Here is a 19,821-nt window from a genome sequence, read left to right as displayed (position 1 = left end):
AATCCCACCAGCAGCCCTCCTCAATCAATTCCTTTTGGAACAACACTCCATTTTCCATGTTGACTCAGCAGGCAGTCAGGCACCTGTGCCCCACTATCCACTCCCAGGCTTTGACAGGTCCACGGATTTTGTTTGGTTTGGGGTTTGGTTGGTTGTTGTTGTATCAGCAACAAACAGCTAGCACAAGTCACCTAAGATCAATACATTTTAACAACCTATTTATTCTGGATTCAACAATTCCAAATATAATAACCCACACTTCACTGATGCTGATATTCTGGGAAAGACTGGAGAAACTGGAGAAAATCTTTGGTGAATTACCATGTCTCTAAAATGTCATTTCCCTAGTTCTGTTTGGCTAGAAAAGTTCTCTTCACAAGAATTTTAGATAAAAACTTTCACTGTGAAAAGAAGATAGTACAAGTCAAAACTATGTTGCTTCCACCATGTTACAATTCCTTCCCATCCTGTTGTTGCCCTACAAACTCCTTGTACCCAACCAGCCAGGTTCTGGTTCACTTTGCATTTCTGTTGGTCAATTCTGCCCTCGCATAGCTCCACTTCTTTGGTAATTAGATCAAGCTGGTTTGCCACAGAGAATACCAGAGTAAAGTTTTCTGCCAAATCACTACAAAACCCCTTTAATTGCTTTTATAAGTTTAGTGCCTCTCTTATATAAAACATGTTGTTTTGCACTTGACTCGACCAAAGTCCTCCTGGTTCAGTGTAAGTTTCAATGTATTTGTAACCCAGGAAAGCACGTGGGCATGTTGAGCTTTTCCACCTTAGGTTTTCTACTTATCTGCCATCCACCAGCATAAAAACAGTTACAGTGGCAGAAGAGAAATTTTGCTAATATGCTTAATTCTTGGCTAGCTCCTACCAGTACCACTGTGTGTGCACGTGAAGAGAAGGAGGAAAGAGTAATTTAAGTCATACCAGCAAGCAGCTAGTTCATCTCATCAACTCTCCTCTGCTTCAAAGAGGTGCCCGAGAAGCACATGGTAGCTGCACTTTGCAGCTCAGAAATTCCTCTTAGGATTTAGGGCAGTAGTAGAGAGCACAGTTTGTATGGTCTGAATGCTGCACTCTGTGCTTATACTATAAGCTGCACTGATTGCATCTAACAGATTTCTTCAGCCTGGTTTCAAAGCAACTGGATAAAACTCTTCCCCTAAAGATTTCTGCATCTTTGAATGAGATCTTCAGTCATGAAATTATTCAGCACTTTTCCCCAACACAGGATCAATACTTCCTCCAGACAAGTGCCTACCAGCCTTCACATCTTTCCTGATGCTTGAATAACTGACTGTCACTAACACCAAACTTGGATCATTCTTCCTTTCTTTCTTTGTGCATTTCAACTTGCAGATACACTCTCAGAACAGCAGCTTTGGGACCAGCTGACAGGCCACCCCAAAGGGCTTCGAATCACTGCTCCTACTTGCAGGTTTTAGACCACACTGAAAATGCTGCTACCAGCTCTAAGTGATGGATGTAACACTTCAAGTGAGTCACAGATACCTTTGAAATGCCACAAGATTTTTGGAGGTGTCAGACTGACCCCAACTCCAGCATTACCACTGAGTAAGAGCAAGATTTCAATTACTTCAGCTGCTCTGAGATTGCAATAGCACTGAATCAGCCTTGCTCACAGGACTGCACAGAAATTCTGCTACTCCACATCAGGCATAAATTGAGTCAATAGTGCATCTGACCTTTAAGAATTTCTGAAAGGTTATTTTCTATACCTTGAGATATTTTTCAAAGTAACAAATCTTATTGATATTCTTATGTAGTTTTACATCTGCATGAATGAAAGTAATATATACTTTTTCACCTTTTTAATCCACCTCAAAACTTGTTTCAACTTCACGTATACCAATTTTGTCAGCAAATGTGCAGTTGGCATTTGCTGGTTATCACATACAAAATACGGATCAATAACTCACTGTTATTTAGAATGGCATGCCATAGCAAGCTGGTTTTAAAACATGATGACTTAAAAAAAACAAACAACAAAACAATACCAGCACATTCTCAGAAACTCACCCAGCTTCTAAAGGTGCCTATTCAACAAATTTTACCTTCTCATACCAGCAAGAAGCTACTTCCTGTAATTCCACCTTCTTTCTTCTCCCACTGTATAATGATGCTTGATTTCATCAGCTAATTCTGTCCCTTTCTCAAAAAACAAATGGTTATTTATTATTTCATCATTCTCCTTCCTCTTTAAGATTGTTTCTTAATAAGCATAAAGCCCTAAAAATTAAATGTGACGTTTCTAAAAGTTAACAAGAACAAAAATTTTCATTCATTGTTTCAAATTACCTAAATATCAGATTCTACACAAGTCTTCTTCTGTGCTGGCAAAAGTACTCAATAAGCACTGATTTGGGTGGCAGGGCTATCTATACCCCAGCTCTCTACAAATTATTTTTATACAGCTAAATATTGCTTAAACACAACAAATTATTGTCTTGAGCATTCTCTGAAACAAGTTCAGCTGTAATTAACTCAACAATCAGGTAAATATACTGCAGAAATTATTTTGTGTAAAACAGAAAACATGTCTCAAAACTGTATCTGTACCAAGGATCTAGGAATAGTAAACAGCACTTAATCTTTGCAGAACCTAAATTCCAGAGAATTAGGTTTAAAACAAGAGACTTTGTTAACAGTGAATAATAATTATCCCACTGGGTATTGTCTCCCAAAAACTTCCAGGCACCTGATGGAAACAAGTCCAGAGAAATTACAAGAACATCGTTGCAACTAACAGCATTCTTAAAAACCTTGTAACCAACTGTTTTGTTCAACTGACCCCATAAACCACCACATTTGAAAGCACACTTTCTGCTTTGTTACATTCTGGATTAGATCACAGGGGATTCAACTCCATCCCCATGGGAAAAGCTTGCCACTCTCATCCTAGCACAGTGACTTGATACATCTCAAAGAAGTGTTTCAAACTACAAAATCCTGAGAAACAGAGTGAAAGCAAGGTAACAGGCAGACCTGTCAGCCGGGAACTCAGGACACCTGTGACAGCAGAAGGCTCAAGAAAGGGAGCCAAGAGCCATACTAGTGACAACTGGAATATGTGGAGAAGGATGGAACAACCGCTGCTGAGTGCTGCGGGGGGTGTGACGCAACATGTGTGTACCCACACACGTATGTGTGCACATGAACGAGGCTCTCTGCAGAGCTGTGTCGCAGCAGGGTGAGACAGCAGTGGTACAAATACATCCCTGCACACAGGAGATGTAACACATGGTGATAGCACAGGGCTGTACCAGCAGGAGCACAGCCCCCTGACCCAGGGAAACCATGGCTCCTTGGCACTCAGCACTTTTCAGAGCCTCTGCAAACACCACGGGCGGTTCTGGGCACCGCCAGTACGTACCAGGCACTGATCAACCAGAGTGGGTTTGGTGGAGGGCCACCAAGATGCTCAGAGGGACAAAGCTGTGTGAAGAGAGGCTGTGGGAGATCCAGATTGGAGAAGAAAAGACTCTGGGGAGCTGACAGCAGATCTGCTGGACCTACAGGGGGTTGGTGCACAGGGACACACAGCAGGACATCAGACACAAACTGCAATGATGCAGGTGTGACCTGAGCTAGAGAAAAGGTCTTTCCTTTCCTGGTGAGGCCAGTCAAGCACCAGAGCAAGGACACAGAAACTGACAAACCTTTGTCGTTAGAGGGTTTAAGACCTGAATGAACAAAGTTGTGGTCTGACCTTGGTGTACATCCCACTGTGAACAGCAGGTTTTACTAGACACCTCTTGAGGCCTTTCCAGTCTGAATTATTCCCCGATATCAACTTGGATCCCAGAGAACACCACACCATCTGTCCTGTTACAGATTTACTATGCCAGGTTATACCTTTCAAATCTTCACTAAAATGCCACCACTATGAAGAGGACACAAAACCCTTGGTGTTTGGTTCATCTCCTCACAAGATCACGGGTTCCCACCCAGGACCTGCAATAGCCTTGAGTATCTAATCTGGAATTCCAAGAGATTTGAGAGGTGTAGAAGTTACTACTGAGTGTAGAACAAGTAGAACCCAGTGCCTAAACATTCAGAGCTTTTTGGGGAGAAAGTGGTGTACACTCCGAGGCAGAAAACCTCACACATCCACAACAGCTCTTCCTTAAAGTAGCAACTGTATATTTCTTGAAAATTTCACATTCAGGACCTACCCTCAAGGAACAACCCCTCCATTCTGATGCTGTAAAGGCACAGGGTAAGAAGCTGCGTTGTTCTGTCTGTATAGTCAGAGTGTACAGCTCCACACCTTGGAAAAGAAGCCTCACTTAGCAAACCAAAACCATGCCAGCTCCCACCAGGGGCACCTGCAGTGGTCTAAGCAGACTGCTTTGTTTTTATTCTTCTGCTGGGTGCTGCTGCCCCTAGAGCAGAGCTACTTAAACAAAGGCTGTTATTCTAAATTAATTGATTCTGCATTGAAGCACACAGAGACCACTCACAAGGCCCATTACTCTAAGACAGGAAGGGGAGCTACCACCTTCAACCAGGCAGCAGAACAGCTCAAACCAACACAGAAGTTTCTGCAGTGATTTCCTATAGGCTAAGTGATTATTCACCAAGTATGATGCTTGCATAACCATACAAAGGATATCCAGTGTTAACAGTTACAAAGACAAGCAAATGTAACCATCTTATTAGCATTAAAAAAAAAAAAAAAAAAAAGAAAAAGAAAAAAAGAACTGTTACTTCTTTTTACTGTTTGTTTTTTTTTCCTGTTCAGTGTTTTGGGTTTGGGGTTTTTCTTTTTAGTTTTTTAAATCAAAATTCCCCCACCTGCACACAGACTGGAGGGATGTAGTAAACTTTTTAAAGCACCAGTTTTGTACCAATCTACTAAGAGACAGGAGGGGATTTCAATGGAGTTTGCAAGCATCTCTCAAATGTGAGCACTGAAACATACAGCCACCCAAAACCCATCCTCGGAGAGAGCAAGTTAAAAAGCTGGAGACAGGATCCGGAGGGGGGAGGTAACAGGATCAGCAGCACCAGGTCGGCACACCGAGCCTTCCCCTTCCACGGCTCACAAACAAGTCTCACGCAGACAATAAATTATGACTTTGCATGTCTGTTTACCAGTCCTACAGACCATATTTACCAGTCCCACAGATCACTGCTGCTGGGCCACAGCAGAGCGTGACAGCCGCCGTGCCCGGGCACCGCCAGGCCCTTCAGTCTCAGCACCGCGCTGCCAGCACGGGCGGACCCCCGGGAGCCACGGCACCCCCCGGGAAGCGTGCGCACTCCCCGGCTCCCCCACAATCAGAATCACAATCCACCCCGCTCAGGCCCCGAAGCTCGGCCAGGCGACCCCCAGGCCGGCCGCCCCGCTCCCGGTAGCGGCTACAGCCTCAGCCCCGGGCCCGGCCCCGCAGCCCCCGGCTCCTCGCCCCGCACCGGGACCCGCCCCCCGGGCGACCCGGCAGCACCGCCCCTCCGCCCTCCCACCCCCGCAACGCTCCCGGCCCCTCGGACCGCGGCAGTCGCTCCCCCGCCGCCCCCACTCGGCGCCCACCGCGGGCCGGGCGGGCGCCCCGCGCACACCCCCGGCGGGGCGGGCGGGCCTTCGCCGGCGTGCCCCTGCCCGGCCCGCTCCGCTCCCATTGTGGCGGCGGCCCTGCAGCGCTGCACTCTCACCTGGGCGGCGGGCGGGGGCTGCGGCCCGGCGGCCCCGGGAGCTGCGGCCGCCCCGGGAGCTCCGGGAGCTGCGGCCGCCCCGCCGCCTCCTCCCGCCTCCGCCGCTCCTCGGGCTCCGCCGCCGCTCGGGGCCGCCCCCCGTCGCAGCGCCCGCCTCGTCCCCCGGGCAGCAACAGGCGCCTCCGCCGCGAAGGTTCCGCAGGGCGCAGAAAGGTTCCCCCCGGCCCGAGGGGTCCCGGGGCTGGAGCGAGATGAGGCGGGACGGGGCGGGATGGGGAGCCTGGGCTGCTGCTGCCGCTGCCATGGGCTGTGAGGAGAGCGACTGCAAGGGGCAACCCCCCACCGCCCGCGGAAAGCTGCTAATTAGCCACAGGGACCCGTGGTCATTAAGGCTAAGTAGCCTCGGGGGCCTCTCCTCCCGGCGCCTCAGGCAGGGACAATAAGGAGCTTAGCTGCGGGCCTTGGCCCGTCGGGGTTAAAGCCCTCCACATGCATAAAAACCCATCACGCTCCGAGCCCCTGCTCTGGCGCTGGGCTCTTCACAGGACAGAACTTTGTTTCTCGTACCCATTTATATTCATCTCTGCTGCTCCCTGCTCTCCTGCCACGAGCTTGGCTCTGCTGCCTCCATACCCTGCCCACAGGCACTGGCAACCATCACTGAGCCCACCCAAACTCTTCTCCAGCTCCACATTCCCACTTCCCTCAGCCTGCTAAACCCAACCTTTCTGCAGCCTCCCCAAGGTTTTGTAAAATTCAAAGTCTCACATGCCAGGGCAATCCAAAAGTGAAGGCAGCATTTCAGATACGAGTGCTGAGGAAAAGGTGAGCTCCTTGCTCATCTCCATGGGCTGGCTGTGGTCCCACAGACTGAGAGCCCAGCGTGCCCATGGCCTCTGTTGCTGCCAGGACACTCTGCTGACACCACACCAAGATGCTCAGCCTGCACAGCAGCCTGAGTTCTGTGTTTTCATCTGTCACAGGGAACAAAAAGCACAAGTCCAGCAGAGAAAGTGCCTGTCTGGCTCCCCCTGCTCAAATATCCAGAGGAAGAAAAATACAAGTGGAAGACTGGCATCTGGGCCTGGGTATGTACTGGCAACCTGAGCATCATCAGTGCAACTCAGCTGTGAGTCCTTCAGGGGCCACCTGGGTTTTGGGGAAGCCAGAGCTGATCCCAAATAAAAAGGCCACAGCACCACAGAGCTATCTCACAAACAGTGTGCCCCAGGGTACTTGGCAAAGGCACCAAGGGATCACAGTAAACCTTTACCCTTCTGCCCATCTAGACACATCCAAATCCTCCATGGGACCTTCTGCTGTTAAACCTGAAATGAAAGTCCAGATTTTCCTTCCCTGCCTCAGCCTGTCACACAGGGGAAGCCTTCAGAGAGAGGGATGGTGGCAGAGAACTCAGCAGCAACAGAACAAGTCCAAGTTAAAGCAGGCAGAATGCCCCAGCAGAGCAGGGAGGAGTTTTTATGGGCTTTTAATGTGTTATGCTTCAGGCATTTGCCCCACAGCAACACAGACAAGCACAGCCCAGCCAAGGGTGGCTGCTTCACGGGCCAGTCCTCTGAGCACTCCAGCAGCTAAGCACCTCCTCCTTATTTCTCAAAGGAAACAGAAAGCCTAGAAAGTTTTTATTGGTTTCTGTAGATGTACAGCCACCAGATACCATGCATCTTTCACAGCCAACAAATCTTTGCAGTGGGACACCCATGTTGTCTGTGTGGACACCTTGGGCTGGGTCTGCACAGGGAGCTGCCTGCACAGTCCCACTGCAGAGCTCACCCCTTCACACAGCTCCACATCTGCCACACTTCCCCAGCAGGCAGCTCGTGCTGCAGCCTCAGGACACCCACTGATGCCACCAAAAGCACTCAGTCCAAGCAGCAAGTGGGGGTTATGGCTGCTGGTTTGCAACACTGAGGCTAGAGTTGCATCATCCAGAGAGAACTGGGGTAGCAAACTCAGGCGTTATTTCTCAAGGAAATACCCTCAAGTCCCACCACACACAACAGGTCTGGCTCCTTAAGCAGGTACCAGCTGTCCTTTACCATCTCTGATGGAGGATTAGCTTGTAGCAATGACTCCTCCCAGATTAAGCAAATAAAGAAATGATCAGAAATCTTCCAGGTGGGATCAGTGGTTGCCCCATAACTTCGGTGGAGCAGCCACCTACACAACCCCCCAAGTGCTTTTGCAGCCTTTCACACATCGGCCATCAACAGAAGAGCTCTTCAAACAGCCAACACTGTTCCTCAGGCCAGATGCTGGTTGCTCACCACAACATGTGACCTCTGCCCTTCCCTCATGTCCTGTGCCTCAGCTGAATACGACAGGGCACCTGCAGCAGATTTTGTTCTGAGCTGGGCAGGCATCCAAGTATTGGGAAATTCCTGTAGCTGGATGTTGGGAAGCACCAAAGCAAAGGAACATGGAGTACTCCTCCTGCTTTGCCAGGCTCTATTTCAGTCAGAGTTGACACTTAGCTTTTTAAACCCAGCCTGTGCACAGACCCAAGGGGAGACCCATAAGATCTGAAGAGCAGTTGATTTTGGCCTGCAGATCAGTATGTGGAGGTGGAATATGTGATCAGCTACAGAACATTCCCCACCTGAGTCCCCGGCTTTCTAGAACACCCCACTTCACTGGGTCTCCTTTGGAGATCCCTGCACATATCCAAGGACAGCACAGCCACACCTCTAGGGGAGAATAAAGCTGACTGATTGATGCCCTACAACTGGATCCCAAAAGAGCAAGGCAGACCTTGTCTTAATACAGGAAAGGCCATCAGATTTCAAAGCAAGAGCTTCAACTTCTGACTCTTTAAATGCTCATATCATTTACAGTCTGAATGGGGTTCTTGGGCAGTATCAGTTACATGGATTAGGAGCTGTAAAGGACATAAGTACAATTCCTCTTCCTGAGTTTTTTACAGCTTAATGGACAGGAAGCATTGTTGATGAGCCTCCAGCTTCTTACACTATGACCAGAATCTCCCCATCATCCCTTTGTGCTTTTTTCTGTCCTAGAATCACTCTCAATTAACAGTACAAAAATAAAACCGATGTCATCCATCTCTCCTAAGCTGTACATGCATTATTCATCACCATGCCCTAATTGATTCTCTTATAACCATGAGCACTTCTGCACTTGGCTGTGTTCTTCTTGTCCAGCAGAGCACAATTTATGAAGTTTTATTCCACTTGGAAAAGGCACTTTCAAAGTGGTACCTTCCATGACTTTTCTGATCAGAACACCAGGTTTGATCTCAATGCATACAGACTTCAGTCCTGAGTTTTGTGCCCAGATAAAAGTGTCAATCAAGTAGCTCTGGTTCATTGATGCTCAGTGTCCTGACTGGGAGGTCAATACTGTTCTGGATACTCTGGACCTTCTTCTCCATAACAGGATCTATAAAAGAGGTAAAAGGGAAGATTTGAAAACCACTCCACATCCCTGATTAAATGCTCTGAAACATGTAATCTATAAAACATATAGGGAGCTAAAATGCCCTCGCAACAGCTTTCCACGGAAGATAGAGAAGCATCTCCTGAACTACTCAGTCAGAGGACAAGACTGAAGACTCTCTCTAGAGCAAGAGAAAAATACATATCCTGTTTACACGAGGATAACTCAGCTTTACCATCAGCACCCTGACACTAGATTACCTCTGGGTTCTTTGATCTTAAGATTTGACCTCTGGATTCTTTCATCCTAAGATTTGAGCAGGATTTCTGGGACCTGGAAGCCTGTGACAAAAAGCTTAGAAACAGCACATTTTGGTGCAGTCCAGATACTCAGTGAGACGAGCAGGTCTAAATTTCACTCTGTAACCCAAGCAAATACAAGTCAGCATATGACACCCTATACAAAGCAATTAATAAATCAAACCTCACCATCGGCACAAGTATGTTTGCTTTGATGGGACCATATATTACAGCAATTTCTTCTCAATTTCTTCTCTAGTGACAGCACAATTCCTCCTACTGGTGGAGGAAGATCCTTCTCTTAGATCCTTTTCTTTCAAATGTGGGGTCTAACCTGTTACATCAATTGCCACTGAAGAGACACAGACATCAGTGTGCCATGGTGACACCACTTGTGCTCCCTGAAGACCTTCTGTGGCCAGGGCTGTCACACAGTGCTCTGCATCACACCAGCACTCAGCATTAACCACATCTGAGTTGCCTCCTTTTCCTCATGCCTTTACAAGTCTCTGATACTCCTCATTTCTCCATTTGGTGCTTGTTCCAGATGCTGTTCACTGGTCCCTTTGCTTGCTGCTGCACTGTTCCAGTGTGAAAGAAAGGGGGACACTCCAGCCAGTCCCTCACAGGGAGCCCATCCCAACTACAGGATGGGAAACCTGGCAGTGCTGCCGAGTTGTTTTCATCCTGAGAGAAGTGGAAAATCAGAAACAGAAGTTCACTCAGTTTCTAATATCCCAACGTATCGTTGAGCTTTGTGCTGAAGGACTTGGTCAAGGAGTCACGAGGGAGCCCATCTCAGAGCAGCCTGTTTGTGGTGCCCCAGCCTCACGGGCATTAAATCAGCGGCGTGATGGCTGGATTTCATCCGCACTTCCACACTCAGCCTGCAGCCTCCTTCTTCCCCCGCTAGAAGGGGCTGAGACCCAGCCATGGCCGAGCAGGGTGTGAAACAAGGGAGTTTCGTCATGGGCAAGCTCAAGGCAAACCCCACCACATGAAGCAGCTTGAACACTTCATCTGCCTGCTCGGCAATAGCCCAGTCCAGAAGGGATTCCGTGTCTCGACAAAGCAGGATCCCTCTGTTGAAAAGCTGGCACTTTGGTTTCTTAACCCTCTGGTGAGCTGCTTTGGGGAGGATTTCAGTACTGAAACGCTGTCATGTCAGTGCATAACGCAGCACAGCACTGCTCACTTGAAACACTCTTCAGCCTTCAACACTCCATTTTCAAACACTGGGTGCAGGAAGGTAAAACCAGGCACCACTTCTTCCAGACGAAGCTGGAAGGGTTTATGGTTTTAGGAAAGTAAAGAAAATAGCAAAGATGTGATGGTATAACAGAAGAAAGATCCAGATAGGGTGTTTTGCCCATAGAAGAGGCAGTTTCATACTTAGAGAATTAAAAATAACAAGTTCACAAATGAATATAAGGCAACATCTTATTAGAAAAGGTCACACAGCTGTTCCTGGCAATCCCCAGAGCAGGGTGCTGGCTAAAACCAGACTCACTCTGCATAATCAACCACTCCAGCAGTGATGTCTATGAGGCCAGCAGTGAACCCCCAGACTCCCACAGTGCTCACACTTCCCACAGAGGGGGACAAAGTTAAACCCACAGCACCAGCAGATGTAAATGCATCCTTTAACTACCTTGTGATGGCCCATTAGCAAATTCACAGCAGGCAGCTCTTGGCTGATCCTTATTAGGGGCACAACCAACTTTTACAACACTCCAAGGGGACAGGGCAACCTCCCACCAAGAGAAGAGCTAGGTCACAGATCTGCAGGTGGCTGGTGTTCAGTCTGCCTATAGCCAGCTCTTCTTTTCTGCCATTAGCTGTGGGGCAGGGACAGGGAAGACAATACAATGCAATGTAAGCAGGTTTTTACTGCCAGTGCTCTGCCAATACCTCCAATGTTACAGGGAGCTTTTCCCTGAGGAATTAGCTTTGATAACAGCTCATACAAGGAGGGCTTCCCCTGTGTGATGACACTGACCCTGCTGGGCTGTAGATGCCAGGGCCATAGTGTCCCTAATGCCCTGACCAGCCTCACCTGGGACTTCCAACCACACACCCAGCCCTGCTCTTTAGCACAGGGCCTCAATTTAAACCCAGCTCTGGGCACTTAGTCTTGGTCTATGCCTGCTTTGTTTCGCTGGGTCTGGGCTGAAGTTTTTTCCCCCTCCCCCCCCTTAACTTTCACTGTGCCTAATTGCCATGAGCTACTCTGGTGACCTGGATCCTTGGTGATGCTGCTTGCTGTTCCTCAGCCTGCCTAGCTTTTCTGACTGACTGGGGAGACCCCTGCCCTGCAGCTCCTGGGATCCCCTTGGCTCCTGGTTTCTTGTCCCTTTAAAGAGCAGAAGGTATTTGCTATGGATGGAGAAGTGAGGGACTATTCAGCCTCTGTTCCTCTCCCCATGGTTAAACCTGCTGACCTTCACCCTCAGAGTGTGGAGATCCTGCGGCTTTACTAGCCACAGGGAGGAAGGCTATAGATTTCTACAGGCAGTGAGATTTTGTTTTGTTTTGTTTTGCTTATTTCACAACTGTATTTTAATTGATTAGCCTGAAATTTACCCTTACACAAGGGTGGCACAAAAAGAAAGGTTTTTTTAGGAGATGAGAAGGATATGTGCAATTAAATGACTAATAATAAAAGACATTTTGGTTTTGAATAGATATGCAATGGAAATAAAGACTATGAATGGATTATCAAGCTTTGGGAAGAGAATTTAGTGCACTTTTCATATTAGTGCTTAAGACCTACATTTGTTTCTTCAATCTGTGGATTCATCTAGAATTTATTATTAATCTGCAGCCATAAAACAAGGTAGAGAACTTTTCTCTGCTTTTCAATACACTTTCTACTCTTTTGTTCTTGATATAGGAGCTAATCTTTTGTTTATTAGAACAGTTGTAACACTGCAAATTCTTTAAGCAGCCCATATGTGGGGGTTGGCGTTGATTTCACTTTTCATTTATTAGCAGTAACACTTCTTTTTAGTATCATCATCCTGAAACAATGTACCACTGAGTGAGACTCCCTGGTCACACACATGATTGTTAAGGCAAAGAGTGGCATCAGAGCTGCTCCTTTCCCTACACTCCCCTGGTATCCAAGGCTGGCTCCCACCTGGATCCCTGCAGGCATTGCCCACTATCCACCACGCAGAGCCAGTTGTTCTAGAGGGATGTAATCATACTAATGGCAAAAACTGGTGTGCTTGAAAGGCACAACTCATAATGCTGTTCATCCCAGCCCCTCTTGTGTTTGGGAGTTATTTCTGCTTCTTCACTCAGTGGGAATACACTGGTCTAATTCAGTGCTCTGTGCAGCCTGCTCTTCTGCAGTGGGTGATATCTGAGTTTTGAAACAGGCAGACACCATTGTAGGTTTTTTTTTTTTCTCCACAACAGGTGAATTCACTCATTTGAAAAGCAGTCCCCGAACAACAACTGTTTAAAATATTCTCTTTCATTGGCTCTTCTAGCTTTACAGTTGTTTCTGAGGTTTAGGAGCTCAAGCAAGTTTCTGTTTCAAAAGCACATTTTCATTACTGCAAGGCTCAATCTCTGGGGCATGACCTAACTAGATAATATTGACAGTGGATGTATTTAAGTAGGGAACTTATGGAACTGTATGAATGAAGGAGGTAATTTGGAGCGGCCTGTATGGATGAAATGTCCTGATACATAAAACGAGAAGCACCATTAACATGTGATTTCTTCACCTGCATGGCTGGAGCTATGGTCAGTGACCTTCCTTGCTCAAATACAAGATCTGCCAGCTAGGCCAGTGCAGCAGGGAGGGGAGGACAATGCAATCAAGACACTGGACAATTATTTTTGGAAACTTACTGTTTACAGTTCAAAATAGCAGTTAAGGTGACAACATACTTTTTGGAAACTGTACTGGGCCACCTTTCAGGTGCTACCAAATGGTTATGAAACATCAAATAGTTCTTTTTATAGTGCAGACATGTGCTCAGCATGTGGGGAATCAAGATTGAGATCCTTCCCTTTCTCCAGCTTCTGGTAGAGGAAAAAGCAGCCTCTAGAATTGACCTCATCACCCTGTGTGGTGACCCAGCACAGGACCCATGGACATGTCCAAATACACTCTTTCTAATTTGCAGCTGCTTCCTTGCCCCTCATTACCCATCTTATGGCCCTGGTGAGGACAAAAGTGGGAGGTAAATTGAGCCATACAGTTTGTATTCCTGTCTGCACTCTGGTCTAGACCACATAAAGGATGGTTTTGAAACAGATTAATTTGCTGAAGTTAATTTGCATTAGGAGAGGAAAGGTATCAGTAACAGCTTTATTTTATTTCCAAGCATTTAAAATAACTATACAAACAAATAAGCTAATTAATCAGCAAAGTGTCCTCACTGCAGCCAAGCTGCACACACCCATGGAGAGGGTTGTTACAGGCAGCTGAGCCTGCAAACCCTGCATAGCAACCAGAATTACGTGAAGTATTAGGGCAAAATTAAAGGAAAACCACACAAGAAGAGCCAGAAGAAGGCAGACAATGGCAGGACTGTAGATGCAGAGGGTCAGAAATCAGCCAAGTGATAGGAGTGAAGTTTACCCAGACATACTTGTGTGTACCTGCCACCAACATCCACAGCCCTGGTGTGCTCTGACATGGAGTCACAGACAGGATGTGGGCAGAGGAGCTGACAGCCCTGCTTGCTCCTTGCACAGCCCCCTGCTCCACAGGAGTGAAGAGCAGTGGGCAGAGCAGGTTTTTCCACTGATAGAGCCTCCTGGAAGACCAGCAGCCAGAGGAGGTGTTTTGGCACATCTGCTGGCAGATGAGCTGGAGGCAGGGACTCTGGCTCTCAGGATGCCTCAATGTTTTCAGATTTGTGCCTCTCTCAGGGCTTTGCAGGAGAATTGCAGAGCTCTTCAGCTGTTTCAGGCTGGAGATAATTCCACTGCACACAAACTTGTTTTTCTTAGTCATCTTTCATTTTCTTAGTCATTTTCAGCTAGTCCACACCCTGGATTTAAAATTGCTTGTGTACAGTCTGGGTGCAGAACTGAGCAGGAATGGATTGCTCCCAGCTGGTGTCTGCGTGGGAAGGAGACTGCTGAATTCCCAAGAGATGTTTGGGACACAAGTACTCCCAGCAACTCCCCAGCACCAAGTGCTTTGAGATGGGATGAGAGGCACAGATCAGAACTGGCAGATCTGGATGCTGTGACTGTGGCTGAAGCACAGGTTGAAGTCAGAGTCCTTCCAGAAAGAAACAGCTCAAGGATGTGGATGCTGCATCTGACTCTTACATGGGGAAGAGAGGAGCTACAGCCCTCCCTCCAGTAAATCCTCTTCAGCCAGTGCTGAATCCCTTCTGGGGATTATTCCTAACTGAGCAAACCCCTCTGCCTCAGACACTGTTTCCTTAGGAAGGAAGATAAAAGCTCTGGAATTTGCTAGTGTCTGCAGGCTGACATATTCTCTATGTGCACAGGATAAGAGGTACAACACCAACTACAAAATATATGTGTTACTAAAGTCTTGGCAAAGGGTCAGCCAGAGAGGACCAAGAGAGAAAAGCTGCATTAGAAAGAAGAGCAAAAACTTTCCTTTGTAAGCATGGGGTGTCTGCAACCAGTCCAGCAAGACAAAAGGTTTTGTGAACCTGCCTGGAAGAAAGCTGCTTTCTTCCTCCTCCTTTCCCATTTTCCAAGGAGTCTGATGCTGATCAAGTCCAGGCAAAGAGGGAGCTAGTTCAGAAGAGCTGGAGCACTCCCTTTTCTCTTTGTGAAAGGGAGAGATGGGCAGTTGCATGGTTGGATCAGGAAATGTTGCTCTAAAGCAAACACTGAATATTCACCATCTGGATGGTGGGTAACCGCAGCTCACTTGTAAAATTTTCCACAGCAGGCAATGTTGTTCCCTGGAGCTCCCCCTTGGGGATCCATCTTCCAGGGGATTCTCTCCTCGCCCATGGCAGCTTTCTGTACCCCGGGAGAATGTAACAGTAGTTAACAGTAAGTAGTGGGAGGAGGCTGTGTCTCAAGGAGCTCATCTGGCCCGGTGCACCTCTCTGCTACAAAACAGGCTGGGAACAATCCCAGCCAGCCTGCTGAGAGAGGCTGGGCTGAAGAGAATTCAAACTGTCTATGGTGAAATCTGGCCTTTATTATCCTAGTCACTAACATCCCACATATTTCAAGGAGACCAGCATTTACTCCCACAACCAAAGACAAAGCAAAATAAATCTTGGTACTCTCAGCCACACTGCAAAACTCTGATTTATAGAAAATAGCATCCTAGCTTTGAAGAGTGGCTAAACACACTTCCTTCCTCCTTCCTGGCTTAAAGCTTTGCATCCCTGTTGCTAAAATCTCTCGTGAGCTCTACTGTCCAAACAGCCTGTAGAAGCCATAAACACCTCTCATTTTGTCCTCCCATCTTTTTAACTTCTCTTCAGGCTAAAGCATTGTTTCCTGGCAGACTACACTGAAGACTGCTGCCCAGGTACTGCATTAAATATAATGAAATTATGATAAGCATGCAAATGTTACATTAAACACAAATATAGGCTGTGAAATAAGGTAATACAGGAAAATTCCAGTCGATCATATCCAGTTGTACGGGTGATTTGATGTGTCCAGTAACTGAAAATTATATTTTTTCTCTGGAGAAGACTTGATGAAAAGAGAGACAAGATAAAAAAATCTTGGGGAAAAAAAATTTCTTGAGTGGGGTATGTCAAAATGATTCCTCCAAAATATCCCTATTTCATAATTAGCAGCTTTTTATTGCAATTTAACAATCACATTGCCGCAGGTAGAGACAGACACATTGCTGTAAATGCACAGTGCAATATTGTGAATCAAGAGCACTCCCAGGCAGTGAATGGCATCCACTTCTCTGCAACTGCTGACTGATGACGTTAGATTTTGATAATTTGTTGTTCCTTTGCACCCAGAAGTGGTAATAATGTGTCTTTCTCAGAAACCTCTCACATCACAGGGAGAGGGGGGGGGTGTGTTACACGTAGGACTGGTGTTCACACGAATGGAAATGCAGAGCTTTGCATCACCCATTTATTGTCATTTGCAGCCATCACTGCACATCTGAGCTGCCCTTAAACCCCAGCTCCAGAAGCAGAGAGGACATTCAGGTATTCTTCTGGTTATCATTTATCAATGCTGGTTTTAGAATAAGAATAAGGATACAGCACTTATCTACATCCCAAAAGGAACAGACTACTATATAAAATACCCTGCACTCCTATAAATGCAACTAAATGTTCACAAACAAGGTTCCCTGGAGACCAAAGCCCATGAGTATGTCCCTGCAGTTGCTAACAGAGCGTGCTGTGCCCTGGGAGGCAGTGGGATTTTTCTCCCTTGTGGGTTGGCATCCAATTTGATTCCTAAAAATTCAGTGTTTTCTCTTCCATTCCTCCATATTTTCAGGTGCTTTTGATTTATTTGAGTAAAGAAAACTTATGAATCTTCATTCTTGCTCTATTCCCTCTCCACTGACTGGGCATATGGAGCTCCTGGAAGGAAGAAAAGACTTGCATCTACATGAGGGAACTAGTGGAAGAGGGAAGGGAAGAGCCTCGAGCTGTTGCTGCTGTCTAGTTGTGGGAGTTCAGCAGCAGAACCAGAACCTTGTTAAGTCACCACAGTGTCAGAGATCTGGATCTGCACCAGTAACAATATGCTCCAAGGCCCACCTCCATTCCAAGGTACCCAGGCTTGGAGGTGCTCGGTGTTTCAGGAGGCTGCTCTCAAATATCCCTGTCCCTGAGTGTTTCTGGGGTTGTAGAGGCTGTTCAGGATCAGGGCAGCACAGAAGGAGGTGTTGCCAGAGGAAGTAATTCCTTCTGGGTGAAAGGAATTACTTCATGGCAGAGGAAAACTTAGGGCAAGAGTCCTGGGTGAATCCCAGCACAGACCCTCTCAGCTTTCCATCACCTCATTTCAGCTGGGGATTTTCCCCATCCAAATGCTGTTGGATGCTTTATGCTGCTAAGGGAGCTTCAGAGCTTTTTCCTAAGTGTGACCAAGTGTTCAGACTTTACAGTGCTCCAGGTCCCATGTTTGGGCAGTGCCTGCAGTGGGGCCATGCACGTGTGGCTGCTGAGGGTCAGTGTCTGTGGAGCTCCCAGAGCCATAAGCACCACCATGGACAAGCCAAAAATCAGGATTGCCTATGATGAACACCACACAGTGGTGAGTTATGAGTTATTATAACTTGGTGGCAGGCACATGTGAAGATGGTAACTTTGTGTTTATGAGTTATTTTATCACAGTGGGTTTCCACTGTGATAAAATAACTCATAAACACAAAGTTACCATCTTCACATGTGCCTGCCACCATTATAGCCCACTTTCACCAATTTGCTTATTGTTTCCATGTGCATCAAAACTGAGACATAAATGCACTTGACCTAATTAACTCCTACAGAGAGATGTCATGAAGAAAGCAGATGTAAAATCTGCACTTAAGACCCGATAAAAAGGAAAAAAAAAAAAGAAGGAAAAACCAGAAAAAACCAAAACAAAGCCCACTCTCCCCTTAAAAAGGCTAGTAGTCTTAAAATGCTACTATTCCCTGGTTCTGTTTAGTCTTTGTTATTTAAAGCTGCTATTGTAGCAAGTAATCCCTAAGATCCTAATTGCTGGAAAACATAAGGAGGAATTTGTTTGTATTCCCAGTGTGTGTCTTGCAGGCATTTCACAGTGTGCTGTGCATAGTCTTTTCTTGCTTCCTTCTGTATGAAGAGTTTCCTTTGCTTGTTGTTTCCTAGAGTAACAAAACAGATAAAAAAAGGGAAAATCCTTGTTAAACCACAAAAAAACTAGCAAGGGATTTTGTGTAGTGCCTGAAATGAACTTCTAACATTTCCCAGTTAGAGAAATTAGTTTAGTCAGGAAATGATGTCTTGTTGCCATGATGTCACTTTCTGTGTACTAACTGCCCCCCCACTTTTCTCGTGTTCTCCCTTGTATAATCTCTGTGCATGGTTTATCTGTGTGCTTCTAGTCTCCCAAAGGCTCTTCTCTGTCATAGCTTCATACTCCTGGATAGCTCATATATCACACAGGACACATCAATAACCCCATTTTCCAATAATTTAGGAAAAAGGAGAGGTATGAAAAGCTGCCTGAAGTCACTGGGTGTGTGTGAGAAGCTGAACACAAAGCTCTGAGCAAGACTGCAGTAGCAGCATGGTCAGGATTTGGGGGCCATGCTGCTGCAAGCAAGAGGTGTATGTCAGTGTATACTTCATGCAACACTGATCACTTTGTACTATTTAACTTTTTTGTTGACTTTCAGCCTGCAAACGCAGATGTGCTGTCACTCAGATGCTCAGCTAGGCAGAGTTATGTGCTCTTGGCATCACAGTGAGTGTCTGAATGGAGAGTTTTGGCACCAGCCTGTTTGGAAGAGAGCTTTTTGCCTGCTCATGTTCTCATTAGTATTTGAGCTGATGAACGACATTCTTCTGTATTTCCATGTTCCTAGATACAGATCTGGCTTCTCTCTCAGTCTGGGTCAAAAGCTCAGGGGGAGCTGGCTGGGGAGCCTGTGCCTGCACTGCTGAATCCATGCAAACACCAGGAGGGCTGCGGAGCAGTCTGCCTGATGGGGATCCTGCAGACCCTGTGAGTGTCCAGAAGAGTTAGTGCAGGTGGCCATGGTAAGGTCCTTGATACTTTCCAGAGTGAGCTGATTCTACTGATCTACAGTAGTTAAACAAGACAAAGTTGTATCTCTGCCAAAATGTAGGTCTCTTCCTGGCCCCTCCTCATAAATAGCTTAGCTGGATTTAGTTTGTGTTTTTTTAGCTCCAGCCCAGAGAAAACCTGCCCCAGAAGTGTTGCTATCACTCTTCTATCACTCTTTCCTCTCCCCACAAGCAACCACCCTTGAAATCCTTTTCCAGTAGGTGCCATCAGCCTCCTGTCGCTGTTCCCCTGTCTTCGTATCTCTGTGAGAATCTTCTCCTTGAGCTTTGATTGGCCTTTTCTGATGGAAGGAAACCCCAAATGCTCTCTCACACAAGAGCAGGCATAATTCTCAGAAAAAGTGGCATCTCCATTCCCTGGATCAGAGCCCGCCTCTGCTGCCCTCCATGTGTTTCCTCTTTGCATTCCATTGATGAGCGAGCCTCCCCTGCCTTTCCCACCGTCACTCAGAAATAGCAGAAAGGAGCACAGGCAGAATTCGATTGAATGAACACATTTTGCCTGCCCTTTTACATTTGATGTCTCTCTCCAGTTGTTGACAGGGTGGTTTTGCTCTGTGTGTGTGAGCACACAGATGGCTCCTCTAAGCACCTCGGCCCCGGATGATTGCTTGTTAATTTTTGCTTTGGGCTATTTTGAGCTTTTTCCTCTCCCCGCAAGAGGACGCTGGCGTGGTGCGATG

General features: G+C 46.8%; 1 protein-coding gene across 2 annotated transcripts in view; it reads right to left on the bottom strand.

The window, feature by feature from the left end:
* RAD54L2 (RAD54 like 2) overlaps nt 1–5,825 on the bottom strand; it is a 69,095-nt gene extending 63,270 nt beyond the window's left edge. For both annotated transcript variants that reach the window (XM_030228019.2, XM_030228017.2), the window contains exon 1: nt 5,692–5,825. The gene's annotated coding sequence lies outside the window, so the exon portion shown is untranslated. The remainder of the gene's footprint in view (nt 1–5,691) is intronic.
* Nucleotides 5,826–19,821: the final 13,996 nt, after the last annotated feature.

The sequence above is a fragment of the Serinus canaria genome, chromosome 12 (assembly GCF_022539315.1).
Source record: "Serinus canaria isolate serCan28SL12 chromosome 12, serCan2020, whole genome shotgun sequence".
Lineage (NCBI taxonomy): Eukaryota > Metazoa > Chordata > Aves > Passeriformes > Fringillidae > Serinus > Serinus canaria.
This window is presented reverse-complemented; position numbering and strand designations above follow the sequence as displayed.